Genomic DNA, 22,856 nt, shown 5'->3' on the forward strand with positions numbered 1-22,856 from the left:
TGTTAGAGATCCTTTCCAACCTTAATGATTCCTAGTTTTTACTTTGATTAAAAAATAATGCAGCCACCAAGCCAGGAAACATGAAATTGCTACTCTACGCTGAATTGGTTTAGTGGTGGACTTGGTAATGTTACGTTAATGGTTGGACTGGATGATCTTAAAGGTCTTTTCCAACCTAAATGATTCTATGATTCTATGATTCTCCAGTATGTCCCTGTCTCTCTTGTACTGGAGAGCCCAGCACTGCGCACAGCACTTCTGGTGTGGCCTCACCCGTGTTGAATAAAGGTGAAGGATCACCTCCTCGACCTGCTGGCAATAGCTGAGGACACCATTTGCCGCCTTTGCCACAAGGACATTGCTGGCTTGTGTTCAACTTGGTGTCCACCAGGATCCCCAGTTTTCTGCCAAGCTGCTTTCCAGCTGGGTTCCCCCAGCATATACTGGTGCCTGGGGTTGTGATTCCCTAGGTGCAGGACCCAAAAAGCACGTGACTGTAAAAGCCCTTTGCTGGCATTGCCACTGCGGGACTTGTGTTCAAGAGACACCTTGGTGTCATCCTTTCCCACTCCCAAAAAACCCCAACATCTTCGTGTTCTGATGGCATGTTGGCCTGACCATCGCTTCCTCTGTATGGCTTGCTATTTACATTGTTATTTTACATGATAAGCATGTTCACTTACCAGTATTTCATTTTTATGTAATAGTTGGACATGCCTCTGGTGTTTTGTTTGGAAGTCAGTGGGCAGCACTTCGGGAAGTGATTGTCATTTGTGAGGCATGGACTGTAGTTGCCCCAGGTTTCTGTGTGGCTTGAGGTACTGTCCTGGTTTTGGCTGGGATAGAGTTAATTTTCTTCCTAGTAGCAGGCACAGTGCTGTGTTTTGGATTTAGTAGGAGAAGAATGTTGATAACACGCTGATGTTTTTAGTTGTTGCTGAGTACTGCTTATGCTAGTCAAGGACTTTTCAGCTTCCCATGCTCTGCCAGGAGCACAAGAAACTGGGAGGGGGCACAGCCAGAATAGTTGATCCAAACCGACCAAAGGGCTATTCCATACCATATGACGTCATGCTCAGTATATAAACTGGGGGGGATTGGCCGGGGAGCAGCGATCGCTGCTCGGGAACTGTCTGGGTATTGGTCGGCGGGTGGTGAGCAATTGCATTGTGCATGACTTGCTTTGTATATTATTATTGTTATTACCATTATTATTATGTTATTATTATCATTACTCTTTTACTTTATTTCAATTATTAAACTGTTCTTATCTCAACCCAGGAGTGTTTCTCACTCTTACTCCTCCGATTCTCTCCCCCATCCCATTGGGGTAGGGGGAGTGAGCAGGCGGCTGCGTGGTGCTTAGTTGCTGGCTGGGGCTAAACCACGACAGGTACTTAAAGAGCTCTCCAGCTGCATAGCAATATTGCAAGTTCACTAGCTCCTGTCTGCATCTCAAACAACAGAAAGGTTTCTGAAAATCACCCCCTCCCTCCAGTTTGTTAAGGGATACTTTAAATATTGTCCCTCCCTCCTACACTAATTCCCTTTAAGATGATGGTGCGGAAGGCTGATAAAAGTGATGCTCTGTGCTCCGGCCTCTGGTGTTCTCCACTGTGGGCACTTTTTCCCTTTCTGTCTTGTATTTTCTTTCTCTGTGAAATGAATCACAGCTTGGGAAGGCACTTTCTGTTTCCCCACCCTGAAACCTGACCTCACAAATAGCTGGGAGTTTCTGCAGCTTGATGGTGACCTCATAGCATCGAAGGAGAAAAGCATTTGGGAACAGCAGATACCAGATAAAGAAAGGCTTTGATTATTGCGTGGATCCTTTCCACTATATGCAGTTGAAAGTAACTGGAAAGCATGAAACGCAGATTTACTGCACAGCTGTCTGTGTACAAGATCTGTCTGTATATTCTTCAGAATCCTCTTTGTCCATTCCTGGAGCCTGTGGGCACTGTGAGATTTCACCAACAGAATGAGCAGCGGAATCTGTGTTGTTATTAGAGGGTTCTTCCAATTTACCTTGAGTCCTCTTTTGCAATTGTCTTGATTTACAAAAGCTGTTGGTCCCAGAGAAACTAGATTCTTCATTTTCATGAAAAGTACTGTGATATTTGTAATTATTTTTTTCTACTGAGCATGCAAATGTTAGATTTCGTATTTATGATACTTTCCTCCTTACCTGTTGTAAGGTTCCAAGATATATCCATTTCAGAAGTAAAAAGCAACACAAGTGTGAGCATCTGTAAAGTGATGCCATGTCTTCTGGGTGAGACAAACCTTAAATCATTGGGATATTAATAATCTTTTCTCATTTGTCTTCTATGTCTTTTGTCAGTGATGTCACTTGAATGTGAGTCAGAATTGATCACAATATTGCAGATTATGATTAAAACTCAACAATGGAAGATAATAAAATTAACTCCATATATTTAAAAAGTAAGCAACAGCAAAAAATGTTTCTGAAGACCCCTGTGTTTCAAATTCATATCTAAGTAGACAGTGTTAGTTTTAATGATTCTAATGTTCTACTTTCCCTCTTAAATGGTAAAATAAACCTACTAGCCATCCTTACCAACAGTGACAACCTTGTCACTGCTTTGACCTGTGATCAGCACATCCACCATGGGAAGGATGGTAATCTTTAGATTCTGAGCATGCCTTTCCTTACAAAAAATTGTAGCAATAAAACTAAATAGGATTGTAAGTCAAAGATTTAACATCCTGTTGCTTTTCTCCTGATGGAGGACTAGGATCGATATTAATGCAAGTAACAGTGATAGACATAATTCTTTCCTTCCCCTGAAGGTGAAGTAGAGGCATTTGCTGGGAAATAATGAAATGGTGCCTTTTCTCTACTCATGTGAGCGTTGAGAGCTGCCTCTGCAAGCAGAAGGAGGGTTTGCTGCAGTTCTAGACTGGTTCCTGTCCTGCCCCTGCCCCTGTCAACGTGACACCAGGGAAGAGACCCTCTGCAAAGGTGTGAAAGCAGCAACCACTCTCTTCCCTCTCCACAGTATGATTCTAGTATTATGGCAGTCTGCCCTTTTTTATTTGCTTCCTTCTTTGTGCATCACTCTATCAGGAGTAAGGCAAGTCAGCACATGATAGGGTGCGGACCGGGGGTGACAGCACGGATGAAACCCAGGCTGGCAGCAGTGCGGTGTCCTGAAAGATGCCGAATGTGCTGGTCTGTTCCTGGGACCTTGGCTTCCATGGTGTCTATCTTGGTGGTGGACTAGTCAGCGCTGATTTTTAGATGCAGGAGACAGATATATCCTTCTGCTGGTGAGAAGCCAAGCTGGTGTGATGGAGGGATACCAAGTGGATCAAATGCAGACTAAGAGCTAAAATAGAAGATGTAATGCTTTGGGGTTAGGCAGAGGAAAAAAATGCTCTTAGAAATGCAGAAGCAGTTTGTTCTTCCCTCTGTGTTGTGGTTTAGCCCCAGCCAGCAACTAAGCACCATGCAGCCGCTCGCTCACTCCCCCTACCCCGATGGGATGAGGGAGAGAATCGGAGGAGTAAGAGTGAGAAACACTCCTGGGTTGAGATAAGAACAGTTTAATAATTGAAATAAGGTAAAATAGTAATGATAATAATAACATAATAATAATAATAATAAACAAAGCAAGTGATGCACAATGCAATTGCTCACCACCCGCTGACCGATACCCAGATAGTTCCCGAGCAGCAATCGCGGCTCCCTGGCCAGCCTCCCCCAGTTTATATACTGAGCATGATGTCATATGGTATGGAATAGCCCTTTGGTCAGTTTGGGTCAACTATTCTGGCTGTGCCCCCTCCCAGTTTCTTGTGCACCTGGCAGAGCATGGGAAGCTGAAAAGTCCTTGGCTAGCATAAGCAGTACATAGCAACAACTAAAACATCAGTGTGTTATCAACATTCTTCTCCTACTAAATCCAAAACACAGCACTGTGCCTGCTACTAGGAAGAAAATTAACTCTATCCCAGCCAAAACCAGGACACTCTACTTTTTTGATCTTCTCCCCATGAAAAGTTTGTGTGCAGAATGTTCTTATGTCCTTCTGCATAGTCCTCCTGCGCAGTCCTGGAGCTCACATGGGGAGTGCTAGCCAGGTGCTGGCTGCTCTGCATTGACTTCAGGCGGTAACTGATGTCTAAGTAGCCGATTGGACCCTCTCCTGCCTTTCCCAGTGGGAACCTGCTTGGCATTTCCAGGAGACTGCACCATGGTACTCAGATACTTACATCATGTTATGTGTGCGAGCCTCATAGGCTCAGCCTGTGTCACGCTGAGTGTGTCCAGCCCTTGCTTACTGCTGTGTGAGGACCAGCAGATATGTGCAGGGCTGCCATTTCATCTGTCTGCTTCTCGAACAACATCGATTTCAGTTCTAGTCCAGTCTTTCAAATAGATAGCCCATCAGTCTAAGGTTGCACGTTGATGTCAGGAAGATTGACACCTGATCTGCATGTCCAGGGATGCCACGTGTGGGTCACGACAAACACTGCAATTCTTCTGTATTTTGTGGTAGAAACTCCCTTCTTCTCTTCAAGGAGGTGGTCAACCTTCCAAACTGATGCATTGGGTGTGGTATGCTGTTTGTCTGCAGTTCGTTTCACAGCCTGTTGGGCTGCAAGGTGTCCAGAATTATGTACTTGGAGCTGTGTCTTACTTTGCAGGACAGATTGCTTTAGTTCAGGTATCAACGGGAAGCATTGGATCTTTTGCTCCTGAGCTGGTGAATGGTGATGTGGTCTCCACTGGTCGTGGACAGCTGCTGCTGTCTGCCTTCTCTCCCAGTGCCCTGATTGGAAGGGGCCTGCTCAAGGAAGGATGCAATGCTCAACTGGGTCTGACAAAAACAGTTTCAGGCTCTTATTTTTCTTTCCCATTCTACCTGCGGCTTGGCCATCCTAACCTCAGCCACTCCGCTTTGTGGCGTGAATGTTAGTTGCCTCTCAGTGCTAGAGCAGACCTGCTCATCCCCCTGGAGAGGGGAAGCAACATAGCAGCATCAAAACAGGCTTGCCTGCCCTTCCATCTGCAGTGTTTTATGGAAGGGTTTTCCTGTCGGACACATGCTGAGTTTCTTCCACAAGACAATTGTACATTGTAATTGTAAATCCTAATTTAAAATAGGAAAATTAACTAATCTGTTAATGATTGGGTATTTTCAAGGTATATGGCCCAGAGGCATGTTAACTTTTTGCCCTCTTTTTCAGAGTCTGTCTGAAATTTTTGGTTCTGGGATTCTGTGCTTGAAAAAGGACTGAAAGGGCTCATTTGCAACACATTTATGAACACCACTTTCGGAAGAAGTATACAACATGATGTACAACACATTTAGAAGAATGCAGTTATGGAGAAGTACCTTCCCCTTCCCACTATGGAGAGAGGCGTCGTTTCAGGATATTTTACAGCTTGCTTTCACCAATCATATATTTGGAAAATAATCCAAATACATGGTTTGGTTGAGCTAAAACAGAATCCTCTATGTTTTTTATTTAGTTGTTAATCATTGTAAAATACGTTGTGTCTTGCAGTGTGTCACAGCAAGTGGAGATGGGGAGTAAGGCAAGAGGTGTGTGGTGTGTGCAGATGCGCATGTCTGTCTGCACAGGACTAGAACATGGTGAAAGTTGCTCATTACTCACATGGCACATCTCGTGTACTGAGTTCTGGGTCTCTCTGCTTTAGAGCTGCAGTCTGTTTTCAGGAGAAACCTCCCTAGGTTGAGGAGTGGGTTGGCAGAGTTGGTGGCATTCATTGTAGAGCTGCTTGTGGTAATAAAATGAAGAGGAATCTGGTGCTCTCAGCATTTATTTTGGTGCATATGTTCTCCTCCAGCATTACTTAAGGAAACTGTACAGATTGTGTTTCAGAGTATCAGAGCTAAAATCAGAGTGAGTGGTTTCAGAGCTAAGAGATTTTTCAAGTAACTGATACATTAAGTAGTGGTTTTCTTACTAAATCTTAAGGAGTTTTATATTTCATGGTGATGATGGCATTAATTGACTGCCTCTGTCTGGGTCTGCCTTCCCATTTCACTACATTCATTGTTCCTGAGTTTCAATATTCTCCCCATGGAATTTTTTTTTTGTTGTTAGTGAAATATCCACTGATTTATACTGGGTATAATAGAGTGTTTCTGATGTCTTTCTCCACATGGTCTAAATTTGACCTTCCCAAATCTAGATATAAAGCTCATCTGAAGCTCCACTAGAAAAGAAATTAGCCCTACCTTCAATAGGAGGGTTAAATTCCGACCCCACTGCTGTGGAAGCAGAAATGTTCTATTTTGTAAGTTATAATAACAGACATGGATACTACATCTGCTTAATATTTCAGGAGAGTATTGCTAGATTGGTGAAAGTTCTGTACAGCTTTGAGACACCTCGGGATTGCTTCCTATGAAGATCTGAGCAGCTACCGATACATTTATTTTTTTCATTTAGATAGTGAAGGTGCGGTACCCTACAGTATGACACATATCTGCTAGAAATACCCTTTCCTTTAAGATGAAAGAGAGGTTCATGGAATAAGGATTAAAAAAAAGTGTTGAGAGAAATACAGAAGGATGGCCACAGCAGCTGGCGTCTTCACTTTTGTGTAATGCTTAATAGGCTCTTCTTGCACAAGGAATTTTTCTTCTCCAGTGTTAGCGCTACATGAAGAGTGTGTGGCTTGGTAGCTTTGCACACACAAAGCTTTGTTTTTAAGGTGTGTTGGGTGTACTTAGATTGGATTTGGTATTAGTTTTATCCTTAGTACACCAGAGTGACTGAAAATAAGCTCCAGTAACTGATTTTAGTTATTTAAATAGAGATTTCCCACTCTAAATTATATATTTTTGTTGTTTATCACTTTGTGCTTTTCTGTAGTCTTTTAAAGACAAGTTGTGTCTCGCTGGTTTGATGCAATTTGGCTCTATGTATATATAAAATAAGGAGGTACAGTATTTACACACATATGCTTAAAAAATTATATTAGTCATACTTCTTACCACATTCTCATTTTATTAGAAAATAGTGAAAGACTTTGTTAGAGAAATAGTATTCTAATTTGTGATTTGAACATAAAAGCGTTCAACACATACTACTGTACTTTCACATTCAATCTCTGAGCATTTATGTTTAAAAGCACATTCAATTTAAACTAAAATGTTGTTTTTATTGACTGATTTGTATATACCTTGTACTAGGTGCCTTCTGCCTCCAGAAATCTCCTCTACTTACTAGCATAACTGCAGAAGTCTGCTTCGAAGGAGTTTCCCAGCATGGTACCTCGGCAGAGTCCTGTGGTGCCTCTGGATTTGCATGGAGCAGATAGAGTTTGTGGTGGCCTGGCTGCAGGTGCCTACCAGGGCTGCAGGGGGTTTCGGGTTTCACTAGTTGTCCTCTCCCTGGAGGGCACAGTCCAGCAGAACACATGCCACTCGTTCAGCTTCAGGGACATCGTAGGCTCCATTGACTGCCACAGTGATTACGGCCATGGTGTTGAGGTTGTCCATCTGGTGATGGCTGTCAGCTTCATTCCTTCCTTTGTGTCTATGGCTTCAGTGGGGGCTGTACCCCTATTCTAGGGCCCTGCCATGGGCATGCGGGCAGTGGACCTTGCCTTTCCCACCAGCCTGCTACCCATTCTGCTGGAGTCTCGATGGCTGCTTGCATCTCACTTGCATGGTGGTCTTTGGCGAATCTTCTACTCACTTTGTTACAATTTTTTAAATCTGTAGAATAATGATTTAAGCACTTTTTGGGATAGTTACATGATTTAACACAATTTTTCATCATGGCCACCTTTTGTAGCAGCATTAAATGCAATTGTAGCATCTTTGTAATTTCAGTTATTTGAAACATGGCCTACATTTTACCAGCCCCACCTTAGTCTCACCTCCCTGGTTCCTTTCCTTTTCATTCCTTCAGCTGAGTGGCTTTTGTGGTATGTAGCCTGAGTTGGATCGAAATTGCCACATAATTTGCACCATAATTCCAGATACAAAAATTACATACAAATACATTTTAGTCCTCACAAAGGAAAAGTTTACATCACTAGCTTGCATAATTTTGATTTTTTTTTCTTTTAAAAGTGCTTGTTTCATTAATATTTGTTTAATTATCCGTTGTTGTCTGTGCTGTGTTTCTGTTCAACATTTAAAAACAGTGCATCAATATCTTTTATCTCCCTGAATGGAGGCTCGTGCTGAGCCATGCAGGAAGCAGAAAACTGTGACTTCAATAATGCAATGTCATACATTAAAAAATATAGAAAGAAAGAAAAAAAACAGGGAGGCAAGGGTTTGGATAGTGGTTGTTGGGTTCTCTCCACTTGCTGCACTTGTGTATGATGATCTCTATGATTTGGGAGAAAACTAACATCTACTCTCTTGAAATAAGGAAGGTTATTTTAAACTAGTATTTACCATATAATTTTACTGAGAATGCCTCTGTCCACGTGTCCAGCTTTCATTGTACAGCCTGTTGTGGAAGCAGTGTGTGAAGCAGGAGGTCTGTGTACGTCATGATGTGATGGGCATCCAGCATCCGCTCAACCTGTTGTTTTAATACTCAATGATCTATTACTATCTGTTTATACACATGCACATATAAGACAATATTAGTATTAAATACATATGTAGCTATATGTATATGTAATTATAGCGCTGGGAAGTGTCTTGGTTTAAGTTGAGTTACTCCAGGCTTGAGCCCTATGGACTTCTTACCACATGGTAATTTTTGCACCAAGACTGTAACTGTTTTGCCTCTAGCGTTCTTAGAAAGACACCCACTCTTAATTAAAAGCTTAGGACAGTAACACTGGAAGGGGCTTCTTTAGTTAGCATGTCCAGTCCCTTGGTATTGCAGGCAATTGAGTTAGATAATCTGTTTTATAGCTATATCAAGCTTTGTCTTAAAGTCATTAGTTAAATTTCCTGCCTCGACTCTTCTGAAAGGTAACCTTCTTCTAAATTGCAGTGGAAGGTTTTTTTTTTTTTAAATTCATGGCCTGGTTTTAGTGGTTTGGTCTTGTGCCAGCATTGTCCTTTACTATTAGTAAGTCCTCCCTCTATCAAATATTTATGTCTTTGCTGTGTTAATGGAAACTGATCCTGTCTTGTCTTGGTCTCACTTTGCTAGGTGTTGGAGCCAAGCTCTCTGTTCACTCCCTGAAGAAGGCGAGCGAGCTGGCCTGTGGCGCACATCCTACTAGCATGGAGGTGCCTGTGTGTCATGTGGCCAGCCTAGTCTTGTTTTACAGATTCCCTCGTACCCCTCTCCCTTGAGTAACACTTAGCCACATCTTGTGCTTGGGTTGATCCTCCCTGAGAGGTAGGAGGAATAATGGGTGGTTTTCCACGTACATCTTACCAGTGCTTCATATGGTGGCGTGAATACTCTCCCGGCAGTGTCCCAGTGTTACATGCCTTTTTCAAAGTCCTAGTAATAAGATTTATCTGAGGGCTGTCACTTTCGTTAGCATGGTCCAGTGCAGTCTCTGTGACATGGAGTGGCAGGAGGTGGCAGAATGTCCGTCTCCTCTCTGCCCTCCTCATGCTGCTGTTGCATCTGGCCCAGAGCACGTCATCATGGGGCCTGATTAACTAATCATTTTGTCATGAGCTCCTTCCTCTTGCCCCTCCTCATCGCAGCAGAAATGGCTGTCCCTATGTGTGTGCCCTTGCACTCGTGTGCTGTTCAGTATTGCTCTGGTCTTCAGCATCATCCAGTTCTTCCCCTGTGATAGTTTGGTTCTTTTTAGTGCTGATGGAACCTCCTGGTATTGTGTCATCTGCCAGACTTCACAGTCACGCCTCCTTTCCTGTTAGCTGTGCTTGCCAATGGAAATATGGGACAAGGCTGTTCTCAAGGCAGTTTCAAGAAGAACTCTGCTAGCAGCCCGTGCCTTCTTTGTGCACCCCTTTCCTCCACTGCATCTTCTGTCCCAAGCAAGTTGTTAGTCCCACCAGGAGGTGTGAGCAGCAGGACGGGCGAACTGTGTGTCTTGGGCAGAGCTGGAGCAGGGTTGAGGGTGTAGGAGGGTCCCCTCTGCCTCTCGTGGCTGTGCTCACCAGGCCTCACCAGGCCTACTTCACAGAGAGCATCTTAAGAGAAAAGTGATCTTCCTTTGAAAAAATGCTGAGATCCCTTGGAATAGGAATACAGGAGATGGTAATCTTTGCATAAATCGACAGTCACCAAGGCGAAGGGCTCCGGAGTGGACACTCGTGCCGGGGCACCCTTGCTAAGGCGGCAGAAAGCGCAGGGCGAGAGCGGGCAGCCCAGCCCCCCGCCTAGAGCGGGGAAGAGCAGGAAAGGGTGAGCTGCTGACGTGCAACAGCTCTGACACGGCGTGGGTGGGGCCAGGAGTGACGGCGGCCAAACTCCCCACCTATAAAAGCAGCACCCAGGGAGCGCAAGTGACCAGGAGCACGGCTAACAGGACGGTCAAACAGGGTGTGGCACGTCAGTTTGCGCGGCGGTTTGCGTGGTCAGGGCGTGCGGGGAAGGCCAAGTGCCCCCACTCCTAGTTCCAAAGGGAAACTCAGGCAGTGGTCATCGTCCTCCCAGGAGAATACCTGGCAGCTATGGTTACCACTCGCCCGAAAGCCTCTGCCAGAAGGAATGCGGCAACCCAGACAGAGCTCCGTCACAAACATGCAGCCGTCCAGGTCACCGGCTGCAGGGAGTGCCTGAGCCTGTCGCTTGTACCAGAGGGCAGCGGAGACGGCAAATGTCTTCGCTGTGACCAGGTAGATGATCTCCTCAGCCTGGTGGCAGAGCTGAAGGAGGAGGTGGAAAGGCTGAGGAGTATCAGGGAGTGAGAAAGGGAGATAGACTGGTGGAGCCATGTCCTACCGTCCCTGGGGCCAAGGAAGCAGGTGGAGGGCCCACAAGGAGCGGAGGATCCCCTGCTCTCTTGCCGGCAAGCAGAAGGAGGGGATCCAAGAGACGGGGGGGAATGGAAACAGGTCCGTGCCCGGGGAGGCAGGCGAATCCCCTTCCGGCCTCCCTCACCTTCCCATCTGCCCTTACGTAACAGATATGGGGCTCTGGAAGTTCAGGGCCAGGCAAGCGGGGAGGGAGGTGAAGGTGAAGGTCCAGCCAGGGGGTTGCTGAGGGCCAGTCAGTCGACCCCATGGATTACGACTGCCCCTGTTAAGAAAAAAAGGGGGGTAATTGTGGTGGGTGATTCCCTCCTGTGGGGAACTGAGGGCCCAATCTGCTGTCCGGACCCATCCCACAGGGAAGTCTGCTGCCTCCCTGGGGCCGGGGTTAGGGACATTGCTAGGAAACTCCCTGACCTCGTAAGGCCCTCCGCTTATTACCCGTTGCTGGTTGTACAGGTTGGCAGTGATGAGATTGCAGAGAGAAGTCCTAAAGCAATGAAGAGGGACTTCAGGGCACTGGGGCAATTAGTCACAGGATCGGGAGCGCAGGTAGTGTTTTCCTCAATCCTGTCAGTGGCAGTTAAGAGTGCTGAAAGGAATGGGAAAACTCACCTGATTAACAGGTGGCTCAGAGGCTGGTGCCATCGGTGGAATTTTGGGTTTTTCGATCATGGGGAGGTTTACATGGCACCGGGCCTGCTGGCGGCTGATGGAGATCAGCTGTCTCCAAAGGGGAAAAGGATCCTCGCCCATGAGTTGGCGGGACTCATTGAGAGGGCTTTAAACTAGGTTTGAAGGGGGAAGGGGATATAAACGGGCCCGCTAGTGAGGAGCCCAGGGTCGGCATGGCAACATTGGGGGCGAAATCGGTAGCCCGTCTCAAGTGCATCTACACCAATGCACATAGTATGGGCAACAAACAGGAGGAGCTGGAAGCCCTTGTGCAGCAGGATGGCTATGACATAGTCACCATCACAGAAACGTGGTGGAACGACTCTCATGACTGGAGTGCTGCACTGGATGGCTATAAGCTCTTCAGAAGGGATCGGCAAGGAAGGAGAGGCGGTGGGGTGGCTCTGTATGTTAGGGAATGTTTTGACTGTATAGAGCTCAACAGTGGTGATGATAAGGTTGAGTGCTTATGGGTAAGGATGAGGGGGAAGTGTCGTGGTTTAGCCCGAGCCAGCAACTAAGCACCACGCAGCCGCTCGCTCACTCCCCTACCCCGATGGGATGGGGGAGAGAATCGGAGGAGTAAGAGTGAGAAACACTCCTGGGTTGAGATAAGAACAGTTTATAATTGAAATAAAGTAAAATAGTAATGATAATAGTAACAATAAAATAATAATAATAATGATGATATACAAAGCAAGTGATGCACAATGCAATTGCTCACCACCCGCCGACCAATACCCAGACAGTTCCCGAGCAGCGATTGCGGCTCCCCGGCCAACCCCCCCCAGTTTATATACTGAGCATGACGTCACATGGTATGGAATAGCCCTTTGGTCAGTTTGGATCAACTATTCTGGCTGTGCCCCCTCCCAGTTTCTTGTGCACCTGGCAGAGCATGGGAAGCTGAAAAGTCCTTGACTAGCATAAGCAGTACTTAGCAACAACTAAAACATTGGTGTGTTATCAACATTCTTCTCCTACTAAATCCAAAACACAGCACTGTGCCTGCTACTAGGAAGAAAATTAACTCTATCCCAGCTGAAACCAGGACAGTATCCACCTCTTATTCTATACCATTTACATCATGCACAGGGCCTCCCTTTTCCAGTGTGTTCTAATTAATCACTACCACTTTCCCTATCTTGATATATACACACAGATGTCATTCCCTTCGTCTATGGGCCATCCCTCTAAAATGTCCATTGAGTTCAATTAGTCCATGACTTTGGGTTCCATCTGTCATCACAGTCTTTCAGAGCAGGAGAGGTGGTGTGCAGTGTTGGATTGCTGCATGTGAAGCCAGTTCTCATTCCAACACGGTTTCATCAAAGTTCATTTTCATTAAGGGGGGCAATTCTTACTGTAATACCATTGATGTGGCATATAGCAACCATAACATACAGTATTATATACTTAACATACTCTATTATTATAATAACATTATTACTATATTAACATACAGTTAAGAGATAACATACAGTATTATATAGCAATTAACATAATACAATTCAGTTTATTGACTATTTTCACCCAAAATCAGATTTCCTTGGGGTACACATTGGACTTCCCCATCCTTTCACATCACCCACCAAGTGCACCCAGGTCCTTGAGCAAAAGCAATCCAACGAATGGGCCTGCCTTTGCCAGAGGGGGAGGTCACCCAGACTGTCTTCCCCAGCATATTTTTTATGTGCACTACAGGGACTTCATCTCCTTCTGCAGTACGTAAAAGTTTTGATTGGGCAGGGCCAGCTCGATTGGCAGATCCCCTAATGTTGACTAACCAGGTGGCTTTTGCCAAATGTGTATCCCAATGTTTGAATGTCCCACCACCCATTGCTCTCAGGGTAGTCTTTAACAGTCCATTGTATCATTGGATTTTCCCAGAGGCTGGTGCATGGTAAGGGATGTGATATACCCACTCAATGCCGTGCTCTTTGGCCCAGGTGTCTATGAGGTTGTTTCGGAAATGAGTCCCATTGTCTGACTCAATTCTTTCTGGGGCGCCATGTCGCCACAGGACTTGCTTTTCAAGGCCCAGGATGGTGTTCCGGGCGGTGGCATGGGGCACAGGATATGTTTCCAGCCATCCGGTGGTTGCTTCCGCCATGGTAAGCACATAGCACTTGCCTTGGCGGGTTTGTGGGAGTGTGATATAATCAATCTGCCAGGTCTCCCCATATTTATATTTTAGCCATCGTTCACTATACCCAAGGGGCTTGAACCGCTTGGCTTGTTTGATTGCAGCACATGTTTCACATTCATGAATAACCTGTGCAATACTGTCCATAGTTAAGTCCACCCCTCGATCACGGGCCCATTTATACGTTGCATCCCTTCCTTGATGGCCTGAGGCGTCATGGGCCCACCGAGCTATAAATAGTTCACCCTTATGTTGCCAGTCTAGATCCACCTGAGGCACTTCAATCTTAGCAGCCTGATCTACTTGCTGGTTGTTTTGATGTTCTTCAGTGGCCCGACTCTTGGGTACGTGAGCATCTACGTGACGAACTTTTACAACCAGGTTCTCTACCCAGGCAGCGATATCTTGCCACAATGCAGCAGCCCAGATGGGTTTGCATCTGCGCTGCCAGTTGTTCTGTTTCCATTGCTGCAACCACCCCCACAGGGCATTTGCCACCATCCATGAGTCAGTATAAAGTACTGGCCACTGTTCTCGTTCAGCAATATCTAAAGCCAGCTGGATGGTTTTCACCTCTGCAAACTGACTTGACTCCCCTTCTCCTTCAGCAGCTTCTGCAACTTTTTGTATAGGACTCCATACAGCAGCTTTCCACCTCCGATGCTTTCCCACAAGACGACAGGACCCATCAGTGAACAGGGCATATTGCTTTTCATTTTCTGGCAATTTATTATATAGTGGGGCTTCCTTGGCACGTGTCACCGCCTCCTCTGGTGATACTCCAAAATTTTTGCGTTCTGGCCAGTCCATGATCACTTCCAAGATTCCTGGGCAACTGGGGTTTCCTATTCGAGCCTTTTGTGTGATTAGTGCAACCCACTTACTCCACGTAGCATCAGTTGCATGATGTGTAGAGGGCACCCTCCCTTTGAACATCCAGCCCAGCACCGGCAGTCGGGGTGCCAGCAGGAGCTGTGCTTCAGTACCAACCACTTCTGAAGCAGCTTGAACCTCTTCATATGCTGCCAATATCTCTTTCTCAGTTGGAGTATAGCGGGCTTCGGATCCTCTGTATCCCCGACTCCAAAACCCTAGGGGTCGACCTCGAGTCTCCCCTGGTGCTTTCTGCCAGAGGCTCCAGGTAGGGCCATTCTCCCCGGCTACGGTGTAGAACACATTTTTAATATCCTGCCCTGCCTGGACTGGCCCAAGGGCTACTGCATGAACTATCTCCTGTTTAATTTGTTCAAAGGCTTGTTGTTGTTCAGGGCCCCATTTGAAATCATTCTTCTTCCGGGTCACTTGATAGAGAGGGCTTACGATCTGGCTGTAATTTGGAATATGCATTCTCCAAAAACCCACAACGCCTAAGGCTTGTGTTTCCTTTTTGCTAGTTGGTGGGGACATAACTGTTATTTTGTTGATCACATCCATTGGGATCTGATGACGTCCATCTTGCCATTTTATTCCTAAAAACTGGATCTCCTGTGGAGGTCCCTTGACCTTACTTTGTTTTATGGCAAAACCGGCCTTCAGAAGGATTTGGACTATTTTCTTTCCCCTCTCAAAAACTACTTCTGCTGTATTGCCCCACACAATGATGTCATCAATGTACTGCAGATGTTCTGGAGCTTCACCCTGTTCCAGTGCTGTCTGGATCAGTCCATGGCAAATGGTGGGGCTGTGCTTCCACCCCTGGGGCAGCTGATTCCAAGCATACTGAACACCCCTCCAGGTAAAAGCAAACTGTGGCCTGCACTCTGCTGCCAAAGGGATTGAGAAAAATGCATTAGCAATATCAATTGTGGCATACCAGTTGGCTGCCTTTGACTCCAGTTCATATTGAAGTTCTAGCATGTCCAGCACGGCAGCACTCAGCGGCGGTGTGACTTCGTTCAGGCCACGATAGTCCACTGTTAGTCTCCACTCACCATTAGACTTTTGCACTGGCCATATGGGACTGTTAAAGGGTGAGCGAGTCTTGCTGATTACTCCCTGGCTCTCCAGTCGACGAATCAGGTTATGGATGGGAATCAGGGAGTCTCGGTTGGTGCGATATTGCCGCCTGTGCAGAGTTGTGGTAGCAATCGGCACCTGTTGTTCCTCAACCTTCAGCAACCCTACAATCGAAGGGTCCTCTGAGAGACCGGGCAAGGTGGACAACTGTTTAATTTCCTCTGTCTCCAAAGCAGCTATACCAAAAGCCCACCGGTACCCTTTTGGGTCCTTGAAATACCCTCTCCTGAGGTAGTCTATGCCAAGGATGCACGGAGCATCTGGGCCAGTCACAATGGGGTGCTTTTGCCACTCATTCCCAGTTAGGCTCACATCAGCTTCCAGTACAGTTAGCTGTTGGGATCCCCCTGTCACTCCAGAAATACAAATGGGTTCTGCCCCTCTATAGGTTGATGGCATTAGCATGCACTGTGCACCAGTGTCCACTAGAGCCTTATACTCCTGTGGGTCTGACGTTCCAGGCCATCGAATCCACACAGTCCAGTAAAGCCGTTTGTCCCTTTCCTCCACCTGGCTGGAGGCAGGGCCCCTCTAACACTGGTCACAGTATTCGCTGTTCACTTCCTGTAAATGTGAATCAAAAGTCCCCTGATCAAGGTCGGAAGTAAAATTAGCCCTCTTACTCTGTCTGGGGAACTGCTCACTGGAAACTGGAGCTGCAATTTTCCTGAGAGAACTGCCTTGTGTAATAGTTTTTCCTTGCAACTCACGCACCCGTGCCTCTAAGGTTGAGGTGGGTTTTCCATCCCACTTCCTCATGTCCTCTCTGTGATCACGCAGGTAAAACCACAGGGTGCCCCATGGTGTGTATGCTCTCCATCCTCTCTCTTGAGCGTAAGGACGTTGACTCCTAATGGCTGAGATACTGGTCTGTACAGGTGGGGAGTAGGACATATCCTCTCTGAGTTGTTAGAACTCTCAGGACAGTTTTTCCACAGCTGAGACACAGGCCCATAGGGAGGAAGAGATACTTTCTTCATATTCCTGGAGTTGTCTAGCCACTTCATGCACCGTTGGTGCCTCGTCATCTTTCCAGGCCAGTATTGCCAAGGAGTTGGAATACAATGCTGGTGCGCTCCGTACCACCTTCCGCCACATGGGTTGTGTGCACCTGACTTCATCTGGATCTTTGGGTAACTGCTCATCATTCAGGTCACACTATAAGTCACCTCCAGCACGCCTAATTCCCTCAGGTACTGGATACCCTTCTCTGCGGTGGTCCATTTGCTTGGGCGGTATAAAACATCCTCCTTGAAGGGATACCTTTCCTTCACGCTTGACAGAAGTCGCCTCCAGAGGCTGAACGTTTTTGCCCCTTTTCCAATTGCTTTGTTAATGCCCCCTTCCCTGGAAAGGGATCCCAGCTGTTTGGCTTCCTTACCCTCTAAATCCAGGCTGCTGGCCCCGTTATCCCAGCATCGGAGCAGCCAGATGATGATATGCTCGCCTGGATGACGACTGAAATCTTTTTGCATATCTCGCAGCTCACTCAGGGATAGGGATCGAGTAGTTACCATCTCCTTTATGGGTTCTTCCTCCTCTGGTTCTCGTGATGGCGCTGGTTCATCTTCATCCCTTACTAAACGAGCTGATTTTCTTGTGTATTTTTTCTTCTGTATGGGGGCAACTGATACCGGCGTGGGTTGGTTCTCTGGTTTAGCCACGGTGCCTGTTACTGGGGTTGGAGTAGTTGCAGTGCCTGTGGTGGGGGTTGGAGTAGCCGCAGTGCCTGTCATCTTGTCATCAGATTCAGAGACCTTCTCTTTCCCTTGAGGGTTCTGAATAGTGTTGACCACGGCTCGATAGGCATGGGCCAGTCCCCAGCATGTTGCAATGATTTGTGTCTCTCTGGAGTTGCCAGGGTGACAACATACTTTTTCCAAATACTTTCCTAGTTCTTCAGGATTCTGCACTTGTTCAGGGGTGAAGTTCCAAAACACTGGAGGTGCCCACTGCCCTAGGTACTTGCCCATACTATCCCACACACCTTGCCACTCATAACTCTCCAGCCTTGGGGCAGATCTCTGGATGATATTCTTAAATTGCTTACTAACCTTCATCAAAACCAAAACAGTATTCCCAAGAAATAGCAATAGATGTATCTTAACTACCCAAGGATGTTCAAGATACTGAAAAGTTACTGTAATGAAGGAGGAAACATCATAGAAGAAGGTAGCGAAGGTACTCTTTTGTATTTCCTCCACAAAAAACCTCTCAGAGGAAGAGGTATAATTGCTAATCCTCTCCATAAGGTGATACCCGAAGTACAGTAATGGCTTCAGTACAAACCCAAGATACAAAATAGTGCTCAAGGTCAGTGTTGTAATAACAAATCTCCCAGGCAAAACATCACTAATCACTGCAGAGCACAACAAACTAAAAAAACCAACACCAATCTTTAACATGTACAGCAAAAAAAGGAGCATGGTGCAGATCAGATGAACTAATATTGTGACCAGCAACTGCTAATGGATTTCTTAACACACTCTGGTTAATCTGTTATTATCTCAAACACTTCGAGCCCCACGTTGGGTGCCAGAAAGGACTGTCGTGGTTTAGCCCGAGCCAGCAACTAAGCACCATGCAGCCGCTCGCTCACTCCCCTACCCCGATGGGATGGGGGAGAGAATCGGAGGAGTAAGAGTGAGAAACACTCCTGGGTTGAGATAAGAACAGTTTAATAATTGAAATAAAGTAAAATAGTAATGATAATAGTAACAATAAAATAATAATAATAATAATGATATACAAAGCAAGTGATGCACAATGCAATTGCTCACCACCCGCCGACCGATACCCAGACAGTTCCCGAGCAGTGATCGCTGCTCCCCGGCCAACCCCCCCCCCAGTTTATATACTGAGCATGATGTCATATGGTATGGAATAGCCCTTTGGTCAGTTTGGGTCAACTATTCTGGCTGTGCCCCCTCCCAGTTTCTTGTGCACCTGGCAGAGCATGGGAAGCTGAAAAAGTCCTTGACTAGCATAAGCAGTACTTAGCAACAACTAAAACATTGGTGTGTTATCAACATTCTTCTCCTACTAAATCCAAAACACAGCACTGTGCCTGCTACTAGGAAGAAAATTAACTCTATCCCAGCTGAAACCAGGACAGGAAGGCCAACAAGGCGGATGTCCTGTTGGGAGTCTGCTATAGACCACCCAACCAGGATGTAGAGATAGATGAAGCGTTCTACAAGTGGCTGGCAGAAGTCTCGCAATTGCCAGCCCTTGTTCTTGTGGGGGACTTCAACTTGCCGGACATCTGCTGGAAATACAACACAGCAGAGAGGCAACAGTGTCGGAAGTTCCTAGAGTGTGTGGAGGATAACTTTCTGACGCAGCTGGTAAGCGAGCCTACCAGGGGAGGTGCCTCACTTGACCTGCTGTTTACTAACAGAGAAGGGCTTGTGGGAGATGTCATGGTCGGCGGCCATCTTGGGCTTAGTGACCACGATATGACAGAGTTCTCGATTCTTGGCGATGTAAAGAGGAGGGGCAGCAAAACTGCTACCATGGACTTCTGGAGGGCAGACTTTGGCCTGTTCAGGACGCTGGTTGGGAAAGTCCCTTGGGAGACAGTCCTGAAAGGCAAAGGGGTCCAGGAAGGCTGGGCCTTCTTCAAGAAGGAAGTCCTAAAGGCACAGGAGCGGGCTGCCCCGTGTGCCGTAAGATGAACCGGCGGGGAAGACGACTGGCCTGGCTGAACAGGGAGCTTTTGCGGGGACTCAGGGAAAAAAGGAATGTCTACCACCATTGGAAGAAGGGGCAGGCAACTCAAGAAGAGTACATGGATCTCATTAGGTCATGCAGAGAGGAAATTAGAAAGGCAAAAAGCCCAACAAGAACTCAAATCTGGCCACTGTTGTAAAAGATAATAAAAAATTGTTTTACAAATACATTAACAACAAAAAGAGAGCCAAGGAGAATCTCCATCCTTTGCTGGATGTGGGGGGGGAACACTGCCACCAAGGATGAGGAAAAGGCTGAGGTACTTAATGCCTTCTTTGCCTCAGTCTTTAATAGCCAGACCAGTTATCCCCAGGGTATTCACCCGAGAGTACTGAGGGAGCTGACGGAGGAGCTCACCAAGCCACTTTCCATCATCTGTCAGCAGTCCTGGTTAACAGGGGAGGTCCCTGATGACTGGAGGCTTGCCAATGTGACGCCCGTCTGCAAGAAGGGGCGGAAGGAGGATCCGGGGAACTACAGGCCTGTCAGCCTGACCTCGGTGCCAGGGAAGATTATGGAGCAGTTCATATTGAGTGAACTCAACAAGCATGTGCAGGCCAACCAGGGGATCAGGCTCAGCCAGCATGGGTTCATGAAAGGCAGGTCCTGCTTGACCAACCTGATCTCCTTCTACGATCTGGTGACCCGCCTGGTGGATGAAGGAGAGGCTGTGGATGTCATTTACCTGGACTTTAGTAATGCCTTTGACACGGTCTCCCATAACATTCTCCTTAGGAAGCTGGCAGCTCATCGCTTGGACAGGCATACTCTTCACTAGGTAAAAAACTGGTTGGGTGCCTGAGCCCAGAGAGTTGTAGTGAATGGAGTTAAATCCAGTTGGCGACTGGTCATGAGTGGTGTTCCCCAGGGCTCCGTTTTGGGGCCAGCCTTGTTTAACATCTTTATCAATGATCTGGATGAGGGGATTGAGTGCCCCCTCAGTAAGTTTCTAGATGACACCAAACTGGATGGGAGTGTCGGATCTGCTGGAGGGTAGGATGGCCCTGCAGAGGGACCTGGACAGGCTGGACCAATGGGCTGAGACCAACTGTATGAGGTTCAACAAGGCCAAGTGCCGGGTCCTGCACTTCGGTCACAAGAACCCCATGCCACACTACAGGCTTGGGGAAGAGTGGCTGGAAAGCCGCCTGGCTGAAAAGGTCCTGAAAAGGACCTGGGGGTGTTGGTCGACAGCCGGCTGAACATGAGCCAGCAGTGTGCCCAGGTGGCCAAGAAGGCCAACAGCATCCTGGCTTGTATCAGGAATAGTGTGGCCAGCAGGAGCAGGGAAGTGATTGTCCCCGTGTACTTGGCACTGGTGAGGCCGCACCTGGAATACTGTGTCCAGTTTTGGTCCCCTCAGTACAAGAAGGACACTGAGGTGCTGGAGTGTGTCCAGAGAAGGGCAGTGAAGCTGGTGAAGGGTCTGGAGCACAAGTCTTATGAGGAGTGGCTGAGGGAACTGGGGTTGTTTAGCCTGGAGAAGAGGAGGCCGAGGGGAGACCTTATTGCTCTCTACAACTACCTGAAAGGAGGTTGTATTGAGGTGGGTGTTGGTCTCTTCTCCCAAGTAGTTAGCGATAGGACGAGAGGAAATGGGCTCAAGCTGCGTCAGGGGAGGTTTAGATTGGATATTAGGAAAAATTTCTTCACGGAAAGGGTAGTGAAGCATTGGAACAGGCTGCCCAGAGAGGTGGTGGAGTCACCATCCCTGGAAGTGTTCAAAAAATGGGTAAATGTGGCACTCTGGGACATGGTTTAGTCTAGTCTACCCTTGATTGGTTTAGTGTGGACTTGGTAGTGTAGGTTAATGGTTGGACTGGATGATGTTAAAGGTCTTTTCCAACCTAAACGATTCTATGATAAAAAAGACATTTATTGCACAGAAGGCATTCAAAGACCAATCTATGACTATAGAGTATCTAGCAGATAAAAGACATGTTTTTGACTTCTTGAAGTTAGCAACAGGAAGAAAAATCTCTATCTCCAAGGTCTGTAGATGTGAAGGAAATGTTATTTCACTAGAAGGTTGTATTGTTTTATGGAGATGGAAATATTCCTTCAGGAGTGCATTTGTCTTTCAAGAGGATGGCAAAGATTCAGACACACACATCTTTCCATCATGAAACTGTGTGCTGTGTGGCCTTCTGGACTAAGAAACTCTAAAAACTAAGTTAAAAATACACTTAAAGTGACATTATAATGTGTCATAAAAAATAGGAAAGAGGTGGAAGGGCTTGTTCTCTTTTATGACATTTTGGCCTTTCTAATATATGGCCTTGTTCACTGTCACATTTATTTGAGGTTGGAGACCTCATCCTAGGAAGGCTGATACTTACTTTTCCATATTAAATGCATATTTATGTGTAAGCATCTTCATGTGAATCAGTGTTATGTATCAAGTATTCAGTATAGAGTTATTAATATAATCATGCATTCCTAATATAAAACACCTCCTGGTCCCAAGGCTGATGTGTAACTTAAGTTGTACTGTGGATATGGTTTGAACTTCAGGCCAAGCTCTGTAGTGAAAATGTAAGCGTTTTTATGTCACCGCTGTCACAAATGTGATTGCATAATTGCCAAACACACCAGAAATGGGGAACCCACACACTACAAGAGACACTGGAGAACACAGTTGTGATTTGCTGAGTTTTGTGATAAGTGCAGGATAAGATTTTGAACCAGCATGAAAATTGAGCTGTTAAATTAATTATCTGTGAGTTTTAAAAAGTGTGGTGTAGTCAGGGGTTTTAAGTTGTTGATTGCTTCATTTCACAGTTGCAGCTGAACTTCTTTTCAGCTTGTGGACTGCTGTTGGTTGCACTTGTGGGAGTGTTACAGTTTGGTCTTTCGAACTGTGTCATAAAATTAATACTTGAGAAAGCATCTTCTTGTTTGCGGTAACTAAGATCCTTCTGAGATGGAGAAGATATGGGCTGTTATTAGAATTTAGACTTACTGATTGCATATTTTGTTGTGGCACAGTTCCTGTTTGGGGTCTCTTTTGTATGGATTATAGATACCTTGGGGTTTCACTGCACGTCAGTACTGCTGGGGAGCATCCAGGCTGCTGGATCCAGGTATCTGGGGTTCGCTTTTTAGATGCTGTGGCTGGGATTGACCTGGGTCACCTGGAGAAGGGTCTTCTGAAGGCAAGGGCTTTTCAGGAGAAAGGGTGAGCATTGCTCTGAGCACCCTCAAACCCATGGATCTGTCACCTTGGGACACTGAAGAGCAAGATGAGTGATTATTAGGTGAAATACAAGGGGTCCCTTTTTACCTGTTAGTGAAACTCTGCTCTCAGGGAGCCAAAACATTTCTAAAATTCATGTCATTAGATACAACACATTGGAAATTTAGGTATGCTTTTATCACTGTGTGTGGGAGGATGGCCGTATTTTTCT

At 46.3% G+C, this 22,856-nt stretch overlaps 1 protein-coding gene across 1 annotated transcript in view; it reads left to right on the forward strand.

Moving 5' to 3' along the window:
• MAPK8IP3 (mitogen-activated protein kinase 8 interacting protein 3) overlaps positions 1 to 22,856 on the forward strand; it is a 96,246-nt gene that overhangs the window by 7,488 nt on the left and 65,902 nt on the right. The window lies entirely within an intron of this gene.

The sequence above is a fragment of the Pelecanus crispus genome, chromosome 11, assembly GCF_030463565.1.
Source record: "Pelecanus crispus isolate bPelCri1 chromosome 11, bPelCri1.pri, whole genome shotgun sequence".
In the NCBI taxonomy this organism is placed as follows: Eukaryota; Metazoa; Chordata; class Aves; order Pelecaniformes; family Pelecanidae; genus Pelecanus; species Pelecanus crispus.